Raw genomic sequence first — 27,945 nt, forward strand, 5'->3', positions numbered from 1 at the left:
AGGACAGAAAACCAAACACCACATGTTCTCACTCATAGGTGGGAATTGAACGATGAGAACACTTGGACACAGGATGGGGAACATCACACACTGGGGCCTGTCATGAGGTGAGGGGAGGGGGGAGAGATAACAATAGGAGATATACCTAATATAAATGACGAGTTAATGGGTGCAGCACATCAACATGGCACATGTATACATATGTAACAAATCTGCATGTTGTGCACATGTACCCTAGAACTTAAAGTATAATAATAATAATAATAATAATAAAAGAAAAATTGCCCAAGATAAGAATATACAGAAATTTCTGCGCAGTGGCAATTAGCTTGGCTGCTTGGTCAGAGATTGGAAAGAAAAAAATGGAAACCTTGGGGACAGGGAGGTCTGGGGAAGAGGTATGTGATGTACCTATTGGAGTAAGTACAAATTTGAAAAGTTTCTATGTAATTATTAATGCCTACCAGAAAGCGTTTACCATGAAAACAGCACTGAACTCAGTGGACAGAATGACTCTGTCTGCTGCTGGCTGACATGTGACAGCCAGCTGCTGTCATCAGCTACCACAGTGCTGGTACAACGAATGCATGAAGAGACTATCAGGGATGAAAACAATTCATGGGTGCTACCAACATCATGGACTGATAATCACCATGGCTAACTACCACTGCTATCGGATATTCAACTAGCCTGCATCAGAGAATGATACTCAAGCCTGATAGGATGCCATCTTTCAAGGAGACTAACCAGTCACTTGGTGCTAAGTTGATTCCATCCTCGAATAGGCAGCAATTCATTTTTACTGGAATCAGCACATATTCTAGGTATGGGTTTTCATTTGCCACTTTTGGAACCTCAACAATCTCCAATGTCTGAAGGTTTATAGAATGCTTGATCCATAGACATAGTATCCCACTTGACATTGTTTCAGACTAAGGACTATTTAAAAGAGAAAAAAAGGGATGGCCGTGGACATATCACAATGAAGAACATTGTTCCCATGACAGAGCATACCACCAAAAAGCTGCCAGTCTTACAGAGTGATCAACTGCTTTTTGAAGGCATAGAGGCACAAGCTTGGAGATAACACTCTGCAAAGATGGGGTGCCATTCTCCAGGATGCAGGATACATCCTAAATCAGTGATCATTATCTAGTGTTATGTTGCTAGTAGACAGAAGGAAAGTGTAAAAGTAAGAGTGGCCCCTTTTGCTATTACTTCTAGAGACCCACATGAAGAATTTGTGCTTCTGACTCTGCCGCAATGAGCTCTGCAGGTCTATCTAGCATTTCTGTTCACAGAAGACGGGTGCTTTTACTAGCAAGATTTTAAGCTCTATTTGCATCTCAGTCAACCAGCACTTGAGATTTCATGTACAAAGACCAGGAAAAGAGTCACCATTCTGGCACAGATAATGGACTCTGATCATTACAAGTATATATCACTGCCATTACATATTGGGGCAGGCAAGAATACATCTGGCAGCCAGGTGATCCACTCCCTACCCAATATTCCACATAGTTCAAAAATTAGCAGTAAAAATTTTGTTTACACAATTAGCTGAGGACTTACTGCAATATTCAAACAATTTTAAAAAAGTAGACCATCATAAGAAAAGGTATTTTTTATGTGTTCATCATTCCTACCTTTAAATCTGGAAGGTAGACAAGATACTAAGAAGACGACGGATGGCAGAGGCCCAGAAGCTTAGTTCTTAAATACATTTGTGCTATAGTTTCACTGGCTTTCCTTTCTCTAGAGTGTGAATAAGCAGTAACCAAAACAAAGGAACAAAACTATAAGAAATCCACAAATAAGTAGAGAGTTTTCTGGCCTTTCCATGTGGGAGAGATGAGAGTCCATGAAAAAACACACAAAACAAAGCAAGCTTTGTGGCTTATTTCCCACAGATATCTGAGAGCAACCTTCTGCCAGGATTTGCCCTGCCCACAGGCGTTAGCATGGACTTGAAGACTGCAGTGCGGCTTCCACTTTCTCAATTTTCCAGAGCTCATACTCCTCCAACTCCAGAGGAATAAGATGTAAGTATAATTGGTGACCATAGAGCCCATGATTCGAATTAGTCCGACCTAATTATTTGAAAATATAACTTTCTCTGCTTTTTTTTTTTCTAAAATTATTTTAAACTCCATCAAGCAAAGTGTACATGTTTCCTGCCATGTCAGGAAATCAAAAAACAAATACAGTCCTGTTGGGAAATACTAATCATTATACAGAAGAGAAATTTAGCCTCTTTTTATTTTACTGTTAAAATCTATGTTTCATGGAAATTCTGAAACTCAATTTTATAAGACTAAAATCAATGGAGAATTTTGCTAGTCTCATTTATTGTTGAGTCCTCATGCTAGGAAAGACTGGAGGCTCTGAGGGAAAGTTCATGCTGTTTTTATATCCATGTTGCTAAGGTGATTTTGTGGGATGAAAACACACTGGCAACTCTCCATTAATTTGTTTACAAAAGAATATGAATGAGTTTCACCTCCTACAGTCAGGAGCACTTCAGCTTCTGCTTAACTCTAGCAAACCATGAACCAACTAGCAAATTAAATAAAAATTCCTTCAGTTATTGTTAAGGTACAATTACTCTCAGCAGAAACATATATAATCTGTTAAAGAGTCCCAATTAACTAACTATTTAAAGCACAAAGTGAAAAACAGAATATATGTGAAACTAACTGAGGAAAAGAGAATTTGATTCCAGAATGAAATTTTTCTTGCTTTTCACAGTAAGTGTCTTATCTCTCAGTAAGTCAAAATGGTTTAGAAAAACAGGTGGCTTGTTGCCTTTTGCAAGTGTGTGAATGTGTAGAATAATATATTTGTATTTAATCATTATTTATTTAATACAATGTGGATTTTTGGACGGGGCAGTGAGGAATGGGGCAGAGAGGGTGATAGCTGACTTTGTATGAATAATACCAAGGAAACGCAGTAAAGGTCTAGATGTTTTAATGCTTAACGACACCATATTGCTTTGTGCATCTTTCTGAAACCCCAAGCATACTTTTTTGCACTACTGCATCAGAAGAAAGGCTAATCATGGAGCACTGATTCAACTTAGTGGGACACCTGGCAAAAATAATCATACTACAGTGTATTGGCCTCCTAGGATAAGCAAGAAGTAAACGTCTTATCATGATATAAGAGAACATGATTACAACAGGCCATCAGTGAAGTTGTCATGGATTCTGGTGCTCAATTGCCTAGGTCTGCTACTTTCTACTTCATGATATAGGAGCAAATAACTTAACCTGTATGTCCTGTGTCATCCTCTGTAGAAGATGAAGACTAAAAGTAACTTATCAACAATTAACAGATTTAACCATATTATGTCAGTATTTATTATTTTTAAAATGGATATGGTTTGAATTCTTTAGTATATAGAGAATAAATTTAAATTTCAGGGCCAGAAAGTCTATTTTTTTCTTAATATGAGGAATATGCATTTTGTATAGGTTTTACACAAATCTCTACCAAGATCTTCTGTTCTCTAACTCTAAATTCACTAAAAGAATCCCATAATTTGACTATAGGTTGACTTCTCAAATAATTTGGTTTGCTGGAAGCTGAACAGTATTGCGCACAGTAGATTAAAAACCTAGGAATAACCTAACATAGCATGGCCACTTTTCCTGTTCTTGCATCTAAAATTTTTCTTTCTTTCCTTCCTCCCTCCCTCCTTCCCTCCCTCCCTCCCTCCCTCCCTCTCTCTCTCTCTTTCTTTCTTTTCTTTCTCTCTTTCTTTCTTTGTTTCTTTTTCTTTCCTCTTTCTTTTTTTCTTTCTTTTCCTTTTCCTCTTCCCTCCCTCCCTCCCTCCCTCCCTCCCTCCCTCCCTCCCTCCCTCCCTCCTTCCTTCCTTCCTTCCTTCCTTCCTTCCTTCCTTCCTTCCTTCCTTCCTTCCTTCCTTCCTTCCTTCCTTCCTTCTCTCTCTCTCTGTCTATATCTGTCTATATATGTTTTTGGTTTTTTTTTTTTGAGAAAGGATCTCACTCTGTTACCCAGGCTGGAGTGCAGTGGTATGACCTCAGCTCAGTGTAGCCTTGACTTCCTGAGCTCGGGTGATCCTTCCACCTCAGCCTTCCAAGTAACTGGGATTACACGCCTGGCTAATTTTTGTATTTCTTGTAGAAATGGAGTTTCAGCATGTTGCCCAGGTTGGTCTGGAACTCCTGGGCTCAAGTGATCCTCCCAAAGTGCTAGAATTACAGGCGTGAGCCACAGCTCCAGGCTGCATCTACGATATTTTAATTGAGGAAAAGAATATGGATTGGTAGAATCTTAGGGTTGAAAGGACTCTTAAAAGCCAAAATTCCACCCAATACAGGTGCTCTCATTCCCTCATATATTTATTCTGCTGATTATTGAGCACTCCTTAAGGGCAAAAACTGTGTCTTATTTTAATTCTGGATCTTGCCATTGATATAGTGCCTGCACTGAGGCAATGCTTATTTGGAATGGAATTCATTTATTCTTCCATTAAGCTTATATTGAGTATCTAATAAATGCCAACACATTGATAAGCTATGGAGTTATAAAGATAAATAGTACAGAGTTTCTGCTCTTTAGGAGCTCACTATTTTGGAGTGTTGTGCAAACTAAATATTATACAGTAGGGGCTACATGAGATTGATCAGCAGAATGTAGCAGGTTGTACATGAACGGCAGTGCTCTCTTTAAACTTTTGGAAGGGGGAATTATGCCCTTGGTCTCACACCTGCTCTCCAATAGTCTGACTTTTATGCTAGCAATGACCAGCTATATAGGATAGTAGTGGGTAATCACTCAGTATGTCTTGGCATGTAATAAGGAAACTGCCAGGCCTTTTGACATTTCCTTGTCTTTTGGAGACTTGAGATGTTCATCTTACAGTGATAACAAGGGTCAAAATGGGGTCTGGACCACAAAGACTAAGGCTGTCTCATGAATGAGTGATTCATTGATATTTTAATTCATTGAAAGCCTGAGACAGTGGGCCTCAGAGAACTCTCCCTTATTCCACCTACGTGGTCCTTCAGGAAGTGCCCGAACACCAGGAAGCTCACTCCTGGGTAAGGCAGCCCTTTATATTGTCAAAAGATTCTTACATTGAATCTTATCTATCTCCTTGTAATTACCAATAGTCCATGCCAATTCTGCCATCTGGAACAAGATATAAAATTAAGCACTTTACCGTGTAACAGGCATTTGAACAAAAGAGGATCCCTGAAACTATTATGATACCACATCATCTTATCTTTTGGTTAAATATTTCCAGTTCTCTCTCTCTCCAGTTCCTTCAAGCATTCCTCTTACCACAATTCCTCAGACTTCTCTCTTTGAGGCACTCTAATTTGTCAGTGATCCTCCTAAAATGTGGAGCTTGGGATTGGACACTGATAAGATCCACACCACATTAAAATAGCTTCCCAGGAGGCCTAGGTTACATCTTGCAGAACAGAAAATAGATTGCAGAAACAGAGCATGGAATCACTTTGCCCTCTGTAAAGCCGTTTTACAGATGTACAGTATATAGTATATCAGTATACAATACTTTGTAGATTTTCTCTCTTTTTTTTTTTTTTTTTGAGATGGACTCTCACTCTGTTAGTTGCCCAGGGTGGAGTGCAGTGGTGTGATCTCAGCTCACTGCAACCTCTGCCTCCTGGGTTTAAGCAATTATCCCTGCCTTAGCCTCCTGAGTAGCTGGGACTACCACGCGTGCCACCATGCCCAGCTAATTTTCGTATTTTTAGTAGAGATGGAGTTTCACCATGTTGGCCAGGATGATCTCGATCTCCTGACCTCCGCCTGCCTTGGCCTCCCAAAGTCCTGGGATTACAGGTGTGAACCAGTGTCCGGCCTCTTCGTTGTTTTTTAAAATCTCGTACATCAAAAGGGTTAAATGACTTTGTTCAGAGTCAATGGCTCAACAGTACCTATAAGAAGAAAAGGCAACCTTAGTTGTTCCTTAATTAAGACTGTTGTAGCATAGGGAGTGTTGAGAAATTAATTTGGCAACCTAAATTAACATGCATGACTGTAACAATTATCTCCGATTTACTTTTTTGAGAAGCTAAGCAAGTATTGATTCATTTCTGCAGACTCCTATGAGTAATCACATTCAAAGTAGACAACATAAATTATTAAGAACCAGCTTTTGCTTGGTAACTAACTTCATGCTGAAAGAGCAAATGTCAAAATACATTAGAAGAAATGGTTTGAATCAATTTTTTGTTAACTTTAAGAAAAGCTCACCAAAACTAACTTATAAGTGCATGTCTTAGTTTCTGTATTGCTTTTCAGAAAATCACATTTTAGTGCTAGAAGGAAACTGAGGAGCCATCCAACCTAATCCAAATAGAAATATGTGGAGGTAGGAAAGATTTTATGATTGTGAAAGCTGGATATTTAGCAACCTAATTGATTTTTGTATCAACTAGCAATTATTTTTTAAGCTATAGTAATTAAATCTCTTAATACTCAGAAATCACTCAATATAATTGTGACTAAGTTTTGTTTAAGGACTCTAATTGACTGTAACTAAGAAGAATATAAGGGGACACAATAATAGGTAATGGTTCATTCTTTCTATAGGTAATATCTTAGTATTTGCAATTCAGTGTTAAATCTATTGACCCCTAACAACATGTTGAAAAGGCTTGTTGGTGACAAGAAATGGTGGCAGTGTTTGGTGATGAGATAAGTTAGGGTTTTAAAGTCTTTTTGTTTGTACTTTTTCATATCACTTATTTTTTTCAATGGAACCTATATTCTTTGTAATTTGAAAAATTATATGCATTAATATTTTAGAGAAATATATTTTCTATTTCTGACTCTCTGCAATGAAGAGAAAACTAGGAGGTCACAAAATGACTTTCTGTTAAAAGTCTAAGTAGATTATAGTTTATCTAATGCTACTTTCTTACTTGTATGTTCAACCTCTGTTCCACCTCTGGCCTGGGGTACCAGGTACCAGTGCCTATCATGCAACTAGAGCCTTTGCTTTGCCTTTTCCCACCCACATTCCTGTCCCCTGCATGGTTCATCTCTACTTACACATGACACAGCTGATGAAGGGGAAGCAGGCTGCACACAAGCCTGGTGGCAGTTATACAGGTTTCTATTTCATGGTGGTGAGAGAGTAGCTGTAGTTGCAGAATTGTGGCTGATTTTACTATTGTTTCTTTTTTACATCTGTATATTCTAGCACTTCTGCATGGGAATATTATTTAAGTTAAAGTCAGTAAAAATTCTATAAAATATGTTTGTAAGTAGCAGTAGTTTATATTACTTATTTACTATTATTATTTAATTTATTTATTTATTTATTTTGAGAGGGAGTCTCACTCTGTTACCAGGCTGGAGTGCAGTGGTGCGATCTTGGCTCACTGCAACCTCCACCTCCTGGGTTCAAGTGATTCTCCTGCCTCAGCCTCCCAAGTAGCTGGGACTACAGGCACGCACCACCACACCTAGCTAATTTTTATATTTTTAGTAGAGACAGGGTTTCACCATGTTGACCAGATGGTCTCGATCTCTTGATCTTGTGATCCGCCCACCTCGGCCTCCCAAAGTGCTGGGATTACAGGTGTGAGCCACCATCCCTGGCCAGATTATATTACTTATAGATGACTTATAAAATAGGTTAGATTTTATTTTCTGCAATACAGGAAGGATATAAATATTTTAGAAGAGATTGAGATTAGCGATTTGCCTGTGACTACATAGCGAGGAAACAGAGAGACTCTAAAATAATTATCTTTTTGTGAAGTGTTCATTAATTTTTTTTTTTTTGTATTTAGTCTTAAAAAGCTGAGGCAAGTTAGTAAGAAATAAAAAGAGAAAGGCTGGAACTGTTTAGCATATAAGAATAAAATGAATTATATGATGGATTTCCTTTTCTTTATTTTCCTCAATAGCCAACATTTGCTCATTTTTCGCTACTTTAATAAACAGCCAATGTAAAATTGTTTCTGCAGACCTGAATTTGGAACAGAAAGATTTGAGGGATAAAAACTTGTTTTGCAAATGTATGGTATAAATGGAATAAAGCTGATATTGATGAATACTCATGATAAGAAAATGCAGAAGAATGAAAATGACTTTTTAAAAGAAATCAACTGTCTTGTAGAATATTGCATTTTGACTTTTAAGTCAATCTGAATTTTTAAAAAACAGGTAAGTTGAACCTATTTACATGTAGTAATTTGATGGATATTTGATTTTTTTATCTGCAGATAATAATTCATAACATAATATTTACTGGATATCTTCCATTCAGTAGTGTTACTGAAATACCAGGGGTTCGGTCTAGGTCCTGCTGCTCACTGCACAGAAAGCCAATCACTGAGATGAGTACTGCCAGGGAAGAAGGCTTTAATGGGTTGCTACTGCTAAGGAGATGGGAGATCAGTCTCAAATTCTTCTCCCTGACTGATTAAAAATAGGAGTTTATATAGCAGGGAAGACTTGTAACTACATGCAGGAGGACAGGAATTAGAGAGGGTTAAAGAAGAGGAGTTGGTTAACAGGAAGCAGGTAGCCACTTAGGCAATCGTGATGAATGAGGGGTCTGAGGACTCACTGTCCAGATAAGGTGATCTGGTAAGTGCGTCAGTTCCTTGATACTATTTGGGAGGCCTGATGGTTAGTTCCCTGAGAAAGGAACTCAGATAAGACAAATGTAACTTTCTCAAGTTCTGAGACTGAGAGGGTTAAATTCTATGTTTAGTCAAAAGAAGCCATAAACATCAGTTCTATGGAACAGTTGGGTTGGTTTCAGCAGTCTTTATTTTCTTTGCTTTTTTTTTTTTTTTTTTTTTTTTTTGAGATGGAGTCTCGCTCTGTCTTCCAGGCTGGAGTGCAGTGGTACGATCTTGGCTCACTGCAAGCTCTGCCTCCCCAGTTCATGCCATTCTTCTGCCTCAGCCTCCTGAGTAGCTGGGACTATAGGTACCTGCCACCACGCCTGGCTAATTTTTTGTATTTTTAGTAGAGATGGGGTTTCACCATGTTAGCCAGGATGGTCTCAATCTCCTGACCTCATGATCTGCCTGCCTTGGCCTCCCAAAGTGCTGGGATTATGGGCATGAGCCACTGTGCCCAGCCTTCTTCACTTTATAAATTAAATGTTTTCTTTTATTTTGCAATACTTTTTGTGTTTCGAAAGATTTGTATTTTTTAAAAGTATTACCTTATTTTAATTATTTCATTTAACGTTCTTAGTCCTTAGTTAGATTTTAACTACTCTGTCACCCTTAAATAATTTCCTTTTATTTCTACCTGTTATCTTTATAGCAGTCAATTAACATATTCTATTTTCAGTCAGTTTTATTTCTTTTGTGTTAATATGATTTTGACAGAGCAAATAATATTTACATACTAATTTTTCTCTCTTATTCTTACCTATGTTATAGTCATAGATCTATAATTAAGCATATTACCAGTTATTTCACTGTTTTCCCTAATGATCTCTTTGTTAAAATAAATTCATCCTTTAGTAGATTACCAGGAAAGACTCCTGGGTGTCTTTAATATCTGAAAAACAGTGTGGCTGGATATAAAATATTTTCCTTACATTTCTCCCTTTAAGTTTATGGGCAGTGCTATCACACTGTTTACTTGCTTTGACTGTTGCTGACAAGAATTGTGATGCCAACCTGATTTTCCTTCCTTTGTAAATGACTTTTTGATTTTTCCTGGAAACCGAGAGGGATCTTTTCTTTTAAATTTCAATAATTTTACTAGGATATGTTTCACAGTTGACCTTTCTGGATTGATCATTTTTCTTTAGATAAAAGATAGATCCATTCAATATATAGATCGAGGCCTTCCTCTATTTCAGAGAATTTTTATTGAATTATAGTTTTAAATATCAGTTCCTACCCATTGGGAACTGGGTTGCTAGAAGACAGGGTAAGGAGGAACTTTCATTCTACTTTTTGTGTTTTGTGCTATATGTGATTTATTCAAAAAGAAATAATTAGTGAAAAAGACTAAACCCTCATTTAATATCCTGAATATGCTTTGCAATCTCCCTTCCCTTCCCTTTCTTTCTTTCTTTCTTTTCTTTCTTTCTTTCTTTCTTTCTTTCTTTCTTTCTTTCTTTCGTTCGTTCGTTCGTTCGTTCGTTCGTTCTTTCTTTCTTTCTTTCTTTCTTTCTTTCTTTCTTTCTTTCTTTCTTTCTTTCTTTCTTTCTTTCTCTTTCTTTCTTTCTTTCTTCTTTTTTTTTTTTTTTAGATGGAGTCTCACTGTATTGGTCAGGCTGGAGTGCAGTGACATGATCTTGGCTCACTGCAACCTCTGCCTCCCGGGTTCAAGCGATTCTCCTGCCTCAGCCTCCCAAGTAGTTGGGATTACAGGCACCTGCCACCACGCCTGGCTAAGTTGTATTTTTAGTAGAGACAGGGTTTCATCATGTTGGCCAGGCTGGTCTTGAACTCCTGACCACAGATGATCCACCTGCTTTGGCTTCCCAAAGTGCTGGGATTACAGGCGTGAGCCACCACACCTGGTCACTTTGCTATGTTTGCCACTTGTTAATAGAAATATATTGAAATACTAAAAATACCTGGATGTGCTATATGAAGCAATTTAATGAAAGTGGGTGTTGTGTCCTCTATAAGGTAACTTTTAAAGTTATTACTCAATGCTGTGCTTCTAAATATTCAGAAAATAAATTGGTTTATTGGTTTAGTATCAAAAAAAGTTCCACTGCTCTGATAATCTGATCTGCTTTCAACATGTATGTACTAAACTGTGGTACCATCATGTTTCACTCTTTCCTTTGGCAATTAAAAGCTGTAGTACTAAGTTAGTCTGAACTATTATTGCATTATTAAGAGTAACATTAAATCCTTTTTTTTTAACTTTTAAGTTCAGGCATATATGTGCAGGATGTACAGGTTTGTTCAATAGGTAAATGTGTGTTTTGGGGGTCTGTTGCACACATTAGTTCATCATCCGTGTCTTAAGCCTAGTATCCATTAGTTACTTTTTCTGATCCTCTTCCTCCTCCAAACCTCCACCCTCCAATAGGCCCCAGTGTGTGTTGCTCCCCTCTATGTGTCCATGTGTTCTCATCATTTAGCTCCCACTTTTAAGTGAGAAGATGCAGTATTTGGCTTTCTGCTCCTGTGTTAAGACATGATCTTGTTCTTTTTCTATAGATACATAGTATTCTGTGACGTATATGTACCACGTTTTCTTTTTTTTTTTTTCTTGAGACGGAGTCTCTCTCTGTCGCCAGGCTGGAGTGCAGTGGCATGATCTTGGCTCACTGCAACTTTCACCTCCTGGGTTCAAGCGATTCTCCTGCCTCAGCCTCCTGAGTAGCTGGGACTACAGATGTGTGCCACCATACCCAGCTAATTTTTGTATTTTTAGTAGAGATGGGCTTTTACCATGTTGGCCAGGATGGTCTCAATCTCCTGACCTCGTGATCCGCCCGCCTTAACCTCTCAGAGTGCTGGGATTACAGGCGTGAACCACTGCCCCAGACCCATATTTTCTTCATCTAGTCTATCATTGATGGGCATTTAGGTTGATTCCATGTCTTTGCTATTGTGAATGGTGCTGCAATGAACATAAGTGTGCATGTGTCTTTATAATGGAATGATTTTTGTTGGCTATATACCCAATAATGGGATGACTGGGTTGAATGATATTTCTGTCTTTAGGTCTTTGAGGAATTGCTACACTATCTTCCACAATGGTTGAACGAATTTACACTCCCACCAATAGTGTAAAAGCATTCCTTTTTCTCCACAACCTTGCAGCATCTGTTATTATATTTTTTTTACTTTTTAGTAATAGCCATTCTGACTGACGTGAGATGGTATCTTTTTGTGGTTTTTATTTTCATTTCTCTAATGATCAGTGAGGTTGAGCTTTTTTTTCATATGATTGTTGGCTGCATGCATGTCTTCTTTTGAGGAGTGTCTGTGCATGTCCTTTACCTACTTTTTAATGGGGTTGTTTGTTTTATTCTTGTGAATTCATTTAAGTTCCTTATATTAGACCTATTTTGGATGCATAGTTTGCAAACATTTTTCTCCCATGTCTGTTTATTCTGTTGATAGTTTCTTTTGCTGTGCAGAAGCTCTTTAGTTTAATTAGATCTCATATGTCAATTTTTGCTCTTGTTGCAATTGCTTTTGGTGTCTTTGTCATGAAATCTTTGCCTGTGTCTATGCCCTGAAAGGTATTGTCTAGGTTGTATTCTAGAGTCTTTATAGTTTTGGGTTTTGCATTTAAGTCTTTAACCCACCTTGAGTTGATTTTTGTATATGGTATAAGGAAGAGGTCCAGTTTCAATTTTCTGCATATGACTAACCAGTTCTCCCAGCACCATTTGCTGAATAGGGGATCCTTTCCCCATTGCTTCTTTTTGTCAGATTTGTCGAAGATCAGATAGTTGTAGGTGGGTGGTCTTATTTCTGCATTCTCTACTCTGCTCCATTGTTCTGTGTTTCTGTTGTACCAGTACCATGCTGTTTTGGTACTATCTCCCTGTAGTATAGTGTGAAGTCAGGCAGCGTGATGCCTTCACTGTTGTTCTTTTTGCTTGGGATTGCCTTGGCTATGTGGGCTCTTTTTTGGTTCCATATGAATTTTAAAATACTTTTCTCTAGTTTAGAATTTAAAATAACTAGAGTTAAATTTGTGATCTGTCCAAAGTTAGTAAATAAGACTTCATGACATGCATTAAAAATTATTATTATTATTATTATTGAGACAGAGTCTCACTTTGTTGCCCAGACTGGAGTGCAGTGGCATAATCTTGGCTCACCACAACCTCTGACTCCCAGGCTCAAGCAATTCTCCTGCTTCACCCACCCGAGTAGCTGTGATTACAGGCGTGTGCCACTACTGCCTGGCTAATATTTGTATTTTTAGTAGAGACAGGGTTTCACGATGTGGGCCAAGATGGTCTTGAATTCCTGAACTCAGATGATCACCTGCCTCGGTCTCCCACAGTGCTGGGATTACAGGCATGAGCCACCATGCCCGTCCTAAAAAATTATTAACTCCATTCTTCTCTCCATTTTTTATAACCCACTCTTGTTTTAAGTGCTTACTACAGTAGTATACATGACTCCCAGAAAACCTTAAAAAATGTAAGCTAGCGGCCGGGCGCGGTGGCTCACGCCTGTAATCCCAGCACTTTGGGAGGCCGAGGCGGGCGGATCACAAGGTCAGGAGATCGAGACCACGGTGAAACCCCGTCTCTACTAAAAATACACACAAAAAAAATTAGCCGGGCGCGGTTGTGGGCGCCTGTAGTCCCAGCTACTCGGGAGGCTGAGGCAGGAGAATGGCGTGAACCCGGGAGGCGGAGCTTGCAGTGAGCCGAGATCGCGCCACTGCACTCCAGCCTGGGCGACAGAGCGAGACACCGTCTCAAAAAAAAAAAAAAAAAAAAAAGTAAGCTAGCTAGATTTGTTTTTTGTTTTTTGATGTAGTTTATAGAGCCTTGTAGGTTTATTTTGGTCATTTAAAAATACATGGTATAGATAGAATTATTGAGTCATATACTTGTATTTTATGTGAATCTGAAGTAACTGGTTATAGATACCCACTAGAACCTAAATGTACCACACTGCTTTGTAGTGTGACTTTCTGTACAGCAAACATCTCCCTGAGAATGGCAGGAACTGTTGAGATTGTGTAAATTTCTAATATGTAAGATTTGAATTTTTATTCTATAACTATAAAAACCATCAATCAATGTAGAAGAGGTTCAGAAATATTATAGATTTTAGCACAACTTCTTTTCCATGTCAGGAACACTTGTAGAGACTTTCCCAGCTTCCACTTCTTGTTCTCTTCAGGCTGATTTCTTCAAAACGAAGGCATTCTTATTTTTCCTTAGGCCCAGGAATATGATACAAAAGGGGAAACAAATTTGGCTATGACCTGGGTGTGAATTCTAATTTTGTCACTTACTAGCTTTATGACATTGAAACTCTTATTTAATTTCTCTAAGTTCTAATCTTTTCACATAAATGAACATAAGAACAGCTACCTTATTTGGTAGTTTTGGAAATTAATTGATAATATATGGAAGGTGATATACACACTGGTTAAATACCTGTCAGCTTGCTTATCTCCTGGGCTCTCTGTGCTTCATTTGAGACAAATTTCAAAGGAGCTTCTTCAGCAAACATGAATTCCTGTGTTATTGCTTTCAAGGATAATGTGACATTACTTAATAGACTGGAAATGGAAAAGCAGCCTTATGGATAGCCCCCAATTTGGAAAGTTCCTTGCATTAATATTTTTATTGGTTTATTCTTCCAAGCCAAAGGTAAACTTTGCAGAGGAGACTGTGTAACACCAAGCAGTGGCACTTGTGATATTCACGTTATTTTCCTTTTCCTGTATCTTATCAGTAAAAGTCAACCAATCAGTTATAGCCTTATGCTATGAAAGTCAGCTTCCATAGCATGGATTTCTCAATGTGAGTCTGCACTTAAGAAAGTGCACTCCATTCAGCTTTGCTGAAATGAACACACTTCTAAGGCTGACAGGCATGGATCAATTTCACTTCTGTAACCAATGAAAAATGCTCTCTTGTGTACAACACAAAACATCTTTTTAAGACTGTTATCACCACAGCCTTGCCTTTGTCCAGCACATCTCCAAGCAAACTCTTGTCAAAAAAATCTATATAGTATTGTGATATCGTGAAATACATATTTGGTATTTGGTATGTAAATGGTATGTATCCCATTTCCTGGCATTCAACTTTTGAAATCTTTAAAAATGCCCGAGTGATGTCTTTTTGTATGCTAATGAGTTGACTTAGGGCTGGCAGCCTCTAGGTAGCTTCAGAACGGGGGCTGGTCACCAGAAAACCAGCGCAGAATTAGAGGGTTGGGACTTTTAGTCCCACCTCCTAACCTCCAGGGAGGAGAGAGGGCCTGAAGATTGAGTTGATCACCAATGGCCAGTGGTTTAACCAATCATGCCTACATAATGAAGCCTCCATAAAAGCCCAAAAGACAGGTTTCAGAGATTTGTGGATAGCTGAACACATGGAGATTCCTGAAGAGTGCCACCCAGGGAGGGCATGGAAGCTCTGTATGCCCCTTTTCTCATACCTCACCCTGTGCATCTCTTCATCTGTATTCTTTGTAATGCCTTTTATAATAAACCAGTAAACATGTTTCCTTGAGTTTTGTGAGGTGCTCCAGCAAATTAATCAAACCCAAAGAGAAGGTCTTGAGAACTCCAACTTGAAGCCAGTGGGTCAGAAGTTCTGGAGGCCCAAACTAGCAATTGTTCGTGTCTGGGGAAGGGGGCAGTCTTAGGGACTGAACCCTCAATCTGTGGTATGTGATGCTATCTCCAGCTACATAGTATCAGAATTAAATTGGAGGACACCCATTTATCCCCTGCAGAACTGACTGCTTGCTTGGTAATGGGTAGAACCCAGCCCCCTCCACCAAATTTGGTCACAGAAGTTGTCTGTGTTGATTGTTGTTGTTGAGTGAGAGAACATAAAAATCACTTTGCATGCTTTGGAGATGAATACACATAGACCAATAACAAAAACCCTGCTCTATCAAAGTCTTAGATTTGGTGGCAGAAATAGATAACACACATAATTGTAGCAAAATATAAGGAGTGCTATAATTTGGGTCTCAATAGTGTACTACGATAATAAAGAGGAGGGATTTGCCATCTTTGTCTATGGCAGCTGGTTTGGGGGTGGGGCTTCACTGGTAAACAACATTTCCATTGCACTTTGAAAACTGTGTAGACGTTGAAACAACAGCAATTGGTGAAGAGATGAAATTGCATCTGCAAAGACCCAGAGCCATGAACAAGGCATGGGATTTATGTGGTGAGTGGAAGGAAGTTTGGGATGATGGGCAAAAGAGAAGTATGACGGTAATAAGGCAGGTGAAGGTGAGAGTAAATATATGTAATGGTGGAATCAGAGAAGGACATTTGAATAAATTAAATATCTAGAGTATTCATTCTGTTTTCTGGAAAGTAGTAAGTAGTTTTTTTCTCCTGGATATGAAAGTGAAAGCTTGAGCAGGAGTGTGAAGTTATAAAATGGTCACCTTGGTGAATAGGAAAAATATCTGAATGAATACAGACATAAGGATTGCCAAGCTGTACTGAGGACTAAGTTGAGATTGGAAATGTTAAATATGTAATAAGTCCAAGCAGTACAGTTATGCAATTTTTCTCAAGCAGTGTTTGGCAGCTTATAAATTTCTGTTGTGCAAGCAGACGGTTGGATTAATCATAGGTTAGGGACTGATAATTCCAATGGGCTGAAAAAACAAGAGGTTTAGGCACTGGAGGGTATAGGCAATAATGTGTTGAAGTGGTAGTCCAGGTTAAGTAGGGAAGGAAGAAATGGGGCTATGATTTTGGGAATTCAAAGTAATGCTATACATGAAACATGAGACTGAGTGAATTTTATAGTTGCAAACAAGATGTGTAAATGTATTTTTTGATGGAAAATAGTGGAGTAAGACAAATTAAGTATATTCCGAGTATAATGGCAATGCCTGGGTATTAGGCTGAGTGGGACCATAGGCTCAGTAATTAGCTCTCCTTGGCTCTAGGTTTATGCCTGCAATTTAGATAAACATGTGCTTATCAAAATAGCAAAGATAAAAGAATAAATGTTTAAAATCATAATATATGCTGGACCAATCAAAACAAACCTGCTCTTTCTTAATCTCCTTCTTCATAGTAAATGACACTGTATTTTCTAGGTGTTTAATCCCAAAAGATAGGGTCTTTCTTCTCTCTCTCACACTACACATTTCACCATAGACAGATTTTGTTGATGCTACCTTGAAAAAACAGCACACATTTTCCAAACCTTATCACTTTTATACTGTAACCCTAGTCCAAGCCCCCATCATCCGTCATCTAGGTTACTGCAGTAGCGTCCTATCTGCTTTCCATTTCTACAGTCTATTTTCCACTGAGGAGTCAGAGCTTTCCCTAATGTGAATCAAGTCCTCCTTGTTGTTTCATTAGATATTTTTAATATTGTCTATGTGTTGAAGCGATAACGTTTTAGGTATAATGGGTTATACTAAACATATTCAAATAGACTTCCCTTGTTTGTTTTCTTCTGCCTTGTTAATGTGACTGCTAGAAAATTTAAAATTATATACCGAGTTCACATTATATCTGCGGGCAGCATCGGTTATTGAGTCTATGTTGTCTGTGTGTCTTTCCCTAAGTGTCTGGTGGTGGGCTAGGGGCTACTCTTGCACAACGGTGCCAGCAGTCAGGAAGGAGATTTGAATGTGGAACACAGAAGAGTGAGCACGAGCTGAAACCCTGCAAGCATATTTTCATCACTGTATTGCCTGTGAACATCTTTAGAGAGTGATGACTGCTACTTCCTCTGAATCTCATGGAAGTTCCTCTTTTTGGCAGCTCTAACTGTAACCTTACAGCAAAGGGGAACATAGAAAACATAGGTCCCAGAAAGAACTAGTTCCAATTAGTCAATTGAACCACTCAGCACAGCTTCTGAAAGAGGACTTCCTGGACTGTTAGGGTCTTGGAAACCACGTCATACAAAGATTGTCTCATGGAACTGAAGATAATCATTCTGGAGAGCAGAGGATTAACAAGAGGCATGCCGTTAAATATTAGAAACACTTCTGTGTCAAAGCGAAAATTGACTTACACCTATAAATTCTTCAGATTTTCTCTCCTAAACTCTATGGAAATGTATCAATATTTTTACTGATTAAAATTTTTTTCCCACCTGTTCAAACTCTTTGAGTCTTAATTAGGATAGATGAATGGAAGTTACAGGGACTCCAATTTCAATGCCACATAAAAGGGAACGTTCTAACATCTAGAATTGGGACACAAGAGCAGACTATCTCCAAAGGTGGTGAGTTACATGTCAACTGGAAGTATTCAAACAGCAATTGAATGACCATTTTTCAATTGTACTGAAGAATGGATTCTAGAACCTATCCAAAGTTTGGATTGGATGACCTCTGAACTCTGAACCAAATCTAAAATTTTGTGAGACCCTAAATTTCATTCACTAGTACTCAATAATTTCCAACTGCTACTTAATTAAGCCATGGCTTTTCATTCTAGACACAGGAAAATCTTAATTTTCTTTCATCTAGAAAGATGACTAGGACTTTAAAGTTTCATTCTTTGATCTTTTCATAGCATTGGCCTCCTGGCGAAATATTTGTAGTTTTTTCATTGAAAGTGCTTCTTGATCTTTTTTCAGCTTTCTTCGTTAAGACATCTGATAAAGATGACTTCTTTATTGTTGCTTCATTAATGTAAATGAACATAAAATACATTTTTCTTCCTTTAAGGGTAATGTGTGCTCATTAAATATGAGGTATTTATGTACACCTCATGTTAATCAAAAAGATAGACACCATCCGGGGGTCTTTTTTTTCCCTCACACACTACACATTTAACCGTGGACAGATTTTGTTGGCTCTACCTTAAAAATATATCACATATTTTCTGTATCTTACCACTTTTATACTGTAACCCTCATCCAAACCCTCATCATCTGTCATCTAGGTCATTGCAGTAGCCTCCTACCTGCGCTCCATGTCTACAGCCTATTCTCCACTGGCGAGTCAGAGCTTTCCTCAACGTAAATCAAGTCTTGCCATTCCTCTGCTCAAAAGTCTTACTGCACTCTGGAGGGAAAGAATACCTCATATTTAATGAGCACACAGTGCCCTTCAAGGAAGAAAAATAACAAGATATAAAAAAGAAAATACCTTAAAGCCCACAATCTAGAAATAAACACTTCTAAAATGTTAGTATAATTACTTCCAGTTTGATAAGAAGTCAGATATGTATTTTACACAATTGAAATCAACCCATATATACATATGTATAACCAGTTTCACTTAACATTAGGTTGTGAGTTTTTTGTTATATAAATAATCCATCTTTATAGACACAACTATTATTAATAGTGTATAATATTCCATTATGTTGACATCTCAAAGTTTATTTAAACTTTTCGCTATCATTGGATATTTAGATTGTCTCTAATATGTAATTTTTACTAATTATTTATTTTTAAATTTCTAATCTCTCACATCTGGCTGAAATTTTTATTGTTTAAATGCATAAATAAATAGCTATATCCTTACTTAATTCCATAGTAGCCATCATTGATATCTACTCAGTTCCTCCAAATTACTACTACTTGTCCTCTGGATTCTTCATTTATAGTGTGTATTCCTTTTTAATTCCTCTGCAGCATGGCATAACATGATTTAATTTTTTAAAATCTCAGATAATTTTAGTTTTTAAATGTCTTTTTTTTTTTTTTTTGCTTTAAATAAATAACATTAAGATTCCTTAGAACTATTGGTCAGAATAAGTGACACAATCATCAGATGTTCTGTTTCAAGACTCTGGCATGTCCTTTGTTAGGATAATATTTTCTAAAGTATGCCTGAGAAAAATTTGATTTAGGTAAGGGTCTTAGGAGATATTAGTATCTAATAGGTGAATTTCTTAGATAGTCTTGAAAAAAAAGAGGAAAAACACTCTTTTGGCTTAAAAGTCAGAAGATTTAAGAATTGCTCTACCTGGTGCTTTTCCCATTTCTGAATGTGGCTCCAGTGAGGAAATGTTTCTTATTTTTGATGTCAAGAAGAGCACATAAAGAGAAACAAGAAACTGAAAGGATGGAATTATTATATCCAAAGTTCTTGGTATTCCAGGGACAAGAGTTATTACCAGACTCTGAACTTCTGGGTTAAGATATGTAAACTTCTCTTCCATAATACCTAATAAAATGAGCAAAATTAATCAGTCAATCCTAACAACAAAACAGGGAAAGGAGCCTAATATGACAGCATAAGTTTCAATATTCACAACGAAAAAAAGAAATGGAAGGTTCTGGAGGGGAGTAGAAGGATCTGGAAAGGAAAGGCAACACAAGTGGGGTTCAAACTTCCCCTGAATCTAGAAGTCAGTCTGGTGCATCAACTAACTATGGTTAGTCTTATATCTCCAGCTATGCAGAAAAGCAAACTATCATTACCATCATCTTTTTGTTTTAGATGGAACTGTGGCAGAAATTGCTGCTGAAAATTATAGGAAAAATAGGGAAGATGAAAAATGAGGTTGATGCTGTCAGAAATAAAGTCCATGCAGCTACATTCTGAATTTGGAAAATGGCCCAAAGTAGTACAGTCTTCCATCCTTCTGTAGTAATTAGTGCCTCCCCAACCAACTTAGAAAACCCTAGTCTAGGACACTGAACCAAATCTTAAAACATGTCAAAACCGATACCCTCCCACTTCAGTCCTTTTTTTTTCCGTTCTCTTTCTCTGGGAATGTCTACTGAATACATAAGTGAACACACTGAAATTTTCATGCATTGCCTCAGGGGAAGGATGACCGAAGGAGAGTTAGAGAAACAGAAAGAGAACGAAAACAGAGAGACCGGGCGCGGTGGCTCACGCCTGTAATCCCAGCACTTTGGGAGGCTGAGGTGGGCGGATCATGAGGTCAGGATATCGAGACCATCCTGACTAACACGGTGAAACCCCGTCTCACTAAAAAATACAAAAAAATTAGCCAGGCGTGGTGGCGGGCGCCTGTAGTCCCAGCTACTTGGGAGGCTGAGGCAGGAGAATGGTGTGAAACCGGGAGGCGGAGCTTGCAGTGAGCCGAGATCGCGCCACTGCACTCCAGCCTGGGCGACAGAGCAAGACTCCGTCTCAAAAAATAAATAAATAAATAAATAAATAAATAAATAAATAAATAAAAAGAAAGAGAATGAGAACAGAGAGAGGTAAGTGAAGTCACTGCTGTACAGTATCATGTAATGTCTCCACATAGCCCTCCAACCATGAAGAAAAGAAATATAATGACATGTCAACTCCATAATCTTGCTACTATCTGTAAAAAAAAAAAATAAACAAATCAATCAATTAAGGAAAGAAGGATAATGGCACATGTAAGATCTTTACAATGGCAATTTTGTGGTGGTAGAATACAGAGTGGTTTTCAAAATCCTTTTTTGTGTGTATGTTTTCTTACATTGTTTGAATGTATTTCAGTCCACAAGATATACATCAGTAACACATGGTGTTTTTTTTCAATGAAAGCAAATATTTAAAGATGTTAACTCTTTTTCAGATAAAGAAAAGCATACAAAATATTTATTGCTGCATTTCCATGCCTTCTCCACAATATTGAGGCCTGAATTAGGTAGGCAGTTGAAGTCTTTCTAAAAGTGAGTCAGATGTAAGCATCCTACAGCTTCCACACGAGGCCACATAAGCAGGAATCCCTTAACTCTAAGAGCCATGGTGGGGAAGAGTGTTGGTTGGGCTACCATGTGTATTTTCTCTGTTCTATAAGTTGCATCCACATGAATAGGCTTCTGTTTTAAATCCTGGATATTAAGAACATATTTTAATTAGTTCTACAAGTTAGGAATAGCTGAAAGCTCTATATTTGCATTTACAAATTTGTACCTAGTCTTGAACCATTTCTGACTATACTGTCACCACTGTAATCTAAACTGCTTTTCTAAAAGTGATATTCCAGGATCCTCCTATAAGAATGCAAAGCACATTTTCCATGCCACACCTTTGTTTTCCTTGTTTCTTTCATGAAGAATGTCCTCACTCTACACTCTACTTCCCAACTAGTGAAATTCACCATACTTTCCAGGTTGAGCCCATGACTCCATTTCCTTCTAGACGACACAACTACAAAGGAATGTCTCCCTCTCTGAATATTGGAGTGATGCATTCCCTATTGTCTGTGGTGGCATTCACAGGTTCTTAGCTGCATTGGTATTTAATTCTGCATTATGATTGAACATTTACCCGTTTCCTCTTGGTTTTCTCTACTAGACTGTGTTCTCCCCCAGGGCAAACATTTTCTGCATGTGGAGGAGCGATTCCTGGGCTGGGGCTAATCCCAGCAGAGACTGATCCATTTTAAAGATTTCAAGTCCCTGGAGCTCCAGGTGACTGGCACTGGCTCAGAAAAAAGGAGCAGGTTCATTGGCTGATACTTAAAAGACCTGAGGCTCAACTATATGCATCTAATTGGCCTATAAATCTTAACATCAAGACAAAGCTTTTGTCTCTTTATAGACTGAAACCCTCTCTTGGAGCTGAATGTATCCTTTTATGAATTATTTGGTCTAACTTCCACAGTATAAACCTATAATGTAGTATTTAGTAGCACTGACTTTGGAGTTAGACTCCTTGGGCGTAAATTTCAGTAGTATCACTCTTTCAACACAATTTATTTGCCATTTCTGTTTCTTACACGCCTCCTTTATAGAATAAGGAAAATAGTACTTACTCAGTTGATGACTGCTGTACTAAAGGTACTCATGACAAGCTATGCATGTGCAAAATACAAGGTTACTAACTCACCTGGAGTTAAAGAAGCCCTAAATAATAATAATAAAAAAAGCAATGCTTAAATTATTATTATTAGTATTGATTATTGAGTTTTATATTAACTTCAAAGTACTTAGCACATTATGAATGCAGTGTTAAATATTATTTTTATTACTATTGATATTGCTATTTCCCCAGTGCTAGGAAGGACTAGAGATGGGGAGAGATATTAATGGCTAATTTGTGCAGGACTTGCACCACTTTATTGCCAAGTCTGGATTCCAGAGCCCCACATGACCCTCTGTGTCCACAGTGCTGACACAATATTATGTAGAAAGTAGGAATAAAATGCACTTATTGTTTAAATTTATTATGGCCCAAAGCAATAATTACCAAGTACATTACATAGGTTTGGAACACTAAGAGTCCACTTACACACACATACACCCACCCACCCACAAACACTTTGGACTTCATCAAAATCTGGAGATACGCTTTCCTATAGAGCTTATGTTAATTAGATTTTCATAGACATCTTGCCATGAGAAGAAAATAAAAATTGTCAACAGACTTGCCTTATCAAAACTCATGAATTTCTGCAAACACATGTTTTCACAGTTGATGGAAGCATTTGACTGAATATCATGACTTTTTGACTTATATGAAACAGCTCATTAAATGTTTTGGTATTAAAAGCATGTCATTCTTATACTTTATTATTTTTCTTCTGCAACTTTGAGGTGGTACACTGAGGAATTGACAAAACTTGTGTTCAGACTCGAGTCTCATGACCTGAATTTCAATGTTCTGTCCTTAAAGTGATCTGAGTTTTGTGTGGAGAAATTAATATTCCAGAAAATACTTGTATTCCAACATAACACCTATTGTACTAGATGAGTGCATGACAGATTATTAAAGTGCAGATTCAAGGACTATGTTGGGGTGTGGGAATAAATGCAGTGGATCTTGTTTTGCTCACAGAAAAGTTGATGCTATCATTGTCCTTAGTGATTAGGGGGAGTCTGATGGGTAGATATTGGCAGGTGGGATGAGGGTGGGATGGTCAGTGGGAAGGGGACATTTTAGGCAAAGGAATAGAACGTTTCAAGGCTTGGAAGCATGAAAAAACAAGGCATAATGAAGGAAAGCAGGCCAGAGAGCATTTTATATGTGGAAGGAACATTTTGGTGATTAAATTTCAAAGGATGGCATCACCGTGACCAGACCATAATAGACCCCATATAACATTTTAAGGAGTTTGAATTTTGTCCTGTAGAGCAAAGTGAAAGATGATAAGGAAAAATAAAACTAACTTAATTAGCTCATGCTGTAGAAAGAGTATTCTGCCTGCAGTGAATGAATTCTGGAAGGCAGTCGTGAAGTCTAACCTGTACATCAGGAGCTATTCAAATAATTCAGGAAAGTGATGATGGGTGTGTGAATTAGGGCAGGAGTAAAGGGGCTGGAGAGGAGTGGCAAATTTGTCAGGGCCTTGGGACATGACACTCATGGTACTTCAAAACTGGTGATTGAGCTGTGAGGTGGAGGCCATAGGCCCACTCCACACTCAGGTGCATGTCTTGAAGGAGGAATAGATTTTGAAGTAAGTTGCTGAGTTTGAGAGTAAAACATATTTGGTTCAAGATGCATATCCAGGCAGAACTCTTAAGTAAGCCATTAGATACTTTCATTGGGTGAAAAGTCTGGGTATGAAATAGTGATTTGGAAGTCTCTGTGGAGAATACAGATTTTTTAGGTGAACAGGTTGTGGTTCAAATCGTTAGGATGGGTAGGTTGTTAAGGGGGGGTGGAGTGTAAAAGCAAGAAGACAGATGATGAACTTTGGAAAATACAAATACTGAATGATGGGCAAGAGGAAGAAGATACAGGAATAGGATATTTTATATTACCAAAATAAATCATCATCAAGAAGTAACTTTATAATACTTTAGGCCAGAAGTTTACATAATTTGATGCTGAATATAAATAAAGTACTGTAATAATCTGTGTGCAGTCTTAATGACATGCTGGATACATATTGTGAAATGCCAATTATTTAAAGCAGCTTTTGAAAGGAGGCCGCTTTCTAGCAGTGCACAATACCATAATAAAATACATTTTAGGAATCATCTTCTATAAACAGTATCCCTGGTAATCATTAAGATGTCATCTTTATTATGCCAAGGCCAAAACCAATGTTAGGGCTTAATATAGTTTGCATTTCTGTTTCTTCTCGTCTTGTGTAACCTGTATTTTTGACAGCCATTTAGCTTACATTATAATAGTATAATGTACCATGACAATGTATGTGTCACGACAGTATTGCACTCAGTGAAAAAGCTGTTGCATCTATGGACTTGAAAACATAAATCATGAAAGCTTTGTTGCAAAAATTTATTATTTAATCAGTTTGGAAGTTGAGTGATATTTTAATTGCCTCTTTGTTTACCATTCTGATCATGATTTACACTTTGCTGCTATCCAGAGTCTATGTTAACTAGTAAAAACAAACCGTATTTGAGAGTTCACTCTTAAATCTAAGATCAAATGATTTTTCAGATTATTTATTTAAAAACAATTCTACAGGCCATGCTCACAATTTATAATTGCTTAGGCGCAAGTCAGTGTAAAACAATAGTGCTACATTTAAAACATGTTGTTTAGAATGAATTCGCTCATTAAAAGTTCACAGAACCTCATCAAGCTTCTCATAAAACTGTACGGCTTAAAATTTAACCTAGCAGTTTCATGGTGTGAAATCTTTTTTGACATGTTTCTCAAAAAGATAAAAAGAAAACTTGCAGAAAATTTCATTTGGGTAGGATATTAACTAATAAGATTCAATCAAAGATATTTGAAATTTCTTCAAGATAAAATTAAAGATAAAAAGATAAAAATTAAAGGTAAAATTAAAGATAAAAGATAACAAAGCTATTTCAAGTAAAAGATAAACTTTTATTCTAGCACTAGTAGTTGGTTAATTTAAACTGCCTAAGTATGACCAAGAAAAAGAGAGAAAAAAGATTCCTCATACATATCTAGAAAGCAATAAACTCATTAAAAGTTGCTTACAAAATCTTTGTAGATTTTCCAAGCTTTAACAAAATTCCAAGGTATTACTCGAATAGGCCAGATGATTGAAAAGGTTATTTAGATAGAACTATCTCATGACTTACACATAACACACATGATATATATTATTTTTATTCTGTTAGAAAGTCAAGACATAAAACGATTGGCAGGAGTTCCTTATCAGAACAGAATCTCTTAGAACTAGAAATGAATGCCTTTTTCCACACACGAACTCTTTGGCTGCATAAAAGTATCCATGGAAACCCTTACCTGTTAGTTCTAATATGCATATACAAGGTTATTTTCTTTTCCATTTTATTTCAACAAAAACGTGAATGGAATAGAAAGCACTGAACTACTAGAAACTTCCAAGGCCTTACATAACAGTTTTTGACAAAAAGCTCATTATATTTTTATAGTTTCTATTTGGCACAAGACTAAATGACTTTACAGAATATGTTCATCAATATATGTAACAAGGATTATTAAATGTCCTATTATGCTTATGGATACAAATTTATGTTTTTATTATTCAGGAGCCACAGTTGGTGTACATTCAATTTAAATGATATTTTATCATTTTTCAGTCAAATAAAATATATGTAGTGAAAAAGTACCTCCTAAAACTTCCTAAAAGCTAGCTTGCATCTGGATAAGGTGTGGAATTGAAGGAAGAAGCTAAAGAGAGTTGATGATTGCAGAAAAGCCAAGAGCATGGTATTTATTTTAAAAAGTTTTTAATTGGATAGTTCACAGAATGAAAGAACTATGGAAACAAATGAAGTGTACCCAGATGCGAACAAGAAAAGGATATTTATTCAGAGCTAGCATAGTAAGGAAGTCAACCACCATTATTTATGTTTGGCAGAGACTCAAAGGCAGGCAGAGGAGTAGGAAAGCTTTAGAATGGAAAAAAGGGAAGACTTCGGGTCTGCTTGATTGAAGGCTATTGGTATAAAGGAGTCGGAAGCCCGATAACTGAAAGAAAAGTATCCTATGAGGGTGATTAGGCAGCATATTTGTCTTTCTTCAGTTGGTCCAAAGTTGGAATTAGAGGAAGGCAGCTAAAAATTGTGAAAGTTGTCCATTATTGATCAGGTACTGACTGTTTTGGGCTAATTGCCGTGGAGGCTGTGGTCTTGCTCTGGTTATTGCAGTTTGTGGGTTAGAATTCTATTTCTATGTGTGCTGTGACTGTGTATTCAGTCTCTCAGAACTAAAGGCTAGTGATATCGTCAATTAACTAAAAAAGCTGAGCTCTGAGGCAGACATTAAAGAAAAGTAAAGAAAGTGGACTAGGTATTTAAAAAATGAGTAATAAGAGAATGGCAGCAGCAAGAGAAAATTTTTAAAAATGGAAATAAATGTGTGAACCACAGTTTGGGAATAAAGGTGGAGATGGGGCAGAAAAAAACAGAAGCAAGCAGGCTAACGGTCTTTTTGTATCTCTCTTTGAAAGGAGAGAGATCAAGAAATAAGATTCAATAAAAGATACTTGAAATTCCCATATGCAATACTGAATTTATCATAGCAGGCTCATACATTTTTCACTGAGTTAAGAAATATTCAATTAAATGGAAATATCAAACACATAGGATAGTCAATTTACTGAAATATGAAAGCCCTTCAATATTTCAGTTGATATCTTTTAACATTGTGAGCCAGTGTTTGTGTAGCAGGGCTCTTCTTTCAAAACTAGATTAAATTATATGTTTCTCAGGTTGGCCCTGGAGATCAAAATGTCTTTATTCAAGGGCATGCAGGCAAAAGAACAAGCACATTTATCATGGAACATTCAATAGTCCTTTACTGTCTGATGCATCAGATCTTCTGTCCAAACTTCCCACGGATTGCTCGAGTCCTGCGGATCTGGATCATTCTGTGTTCCCAAGCCCATCTGTGTTCTGTTGGCAGCTGAGAGATTGCATACTGTAATCTCTCTCTCTCTGAGGTATGTCTTCTAAGAAACCCAAACATAAAGAGTAACACATGTTTATTAATTTTACTTTTACATATGAAAAGTTGCAATGTTATACGTGATTCTGGAGTTGTGGGAAATTAAACATGCACAAGAGGGTCCTCAAATCAAAGGCCAGGATGTGGTCCCTAGTTCTTAGCTCCAGTGTGACTCCAACAACCTCCAGTAGAGATAAAGGCAGCATCTCACCGTAATTATTCAGTTCTACTCTCCACCAAGAGGAGAATAAAATAATTCTTTTCCTTGGTTTTTTTTTGTTTTTTGTTTTTTCATTTTAAAAGCATTCTTTCACTTTTAAAAGCACTTTTGAGGTAATCCTGGATCTGCTTTATAAATGTCATGAATCATATAGGCAGTAAAACAATGGAGAGGGGGGGAATTAGCAATAAGATTATGCTATTTGGTTAGTTTCATAATGTAATATTCTTCCCCTTAATTTACTCAATATTGGTAATTAGTAATGTGATTTTTAACTTGTCTCATAAAATACGGTCTTGGATTTCAGGACAATCCTTGGTATGA

General features: G+C 37.3%; 1 long non-coding RNA gene across 2 annotated transcripts in view; it reads left to right on the forward strand.

Annotated features, from left to right (window-relative positions):
• Positions 1 to 27,945, forward strand: part of LOC105499014 (uncharacterized) — a 118,962-nt gene that overhangs the window by 30,413 nt on the left and 60,604 nt on the right. For both annotated transcript variants that reach the window (XR_011619814.1, XR_011619813.1), the window contains exon 2: positions 1,911 to 2,042. This is a non-coding gene — a long non-coding RNA (uncharacterized lncRNA). The remainder of the gene's footprint in view (positions 1 to 1,910; positions 2,043 to 27,945) is intronic.

This window comes from Macaca nemestrina, chromosome 2 (assembly GCF_043159975.1).
Source record: "Macaca nemestrina isolate mMacNem1 chromosome 2, mMacNem.hap1, whole genome shotgun sequence".
Taxonomy (NCBI): domain Eukaryota; kingdom Metazoa; phylum Chordata; class Mammalia; order Primates; family Cercopithecidae; genus Macaca; species Macaca nemestrina.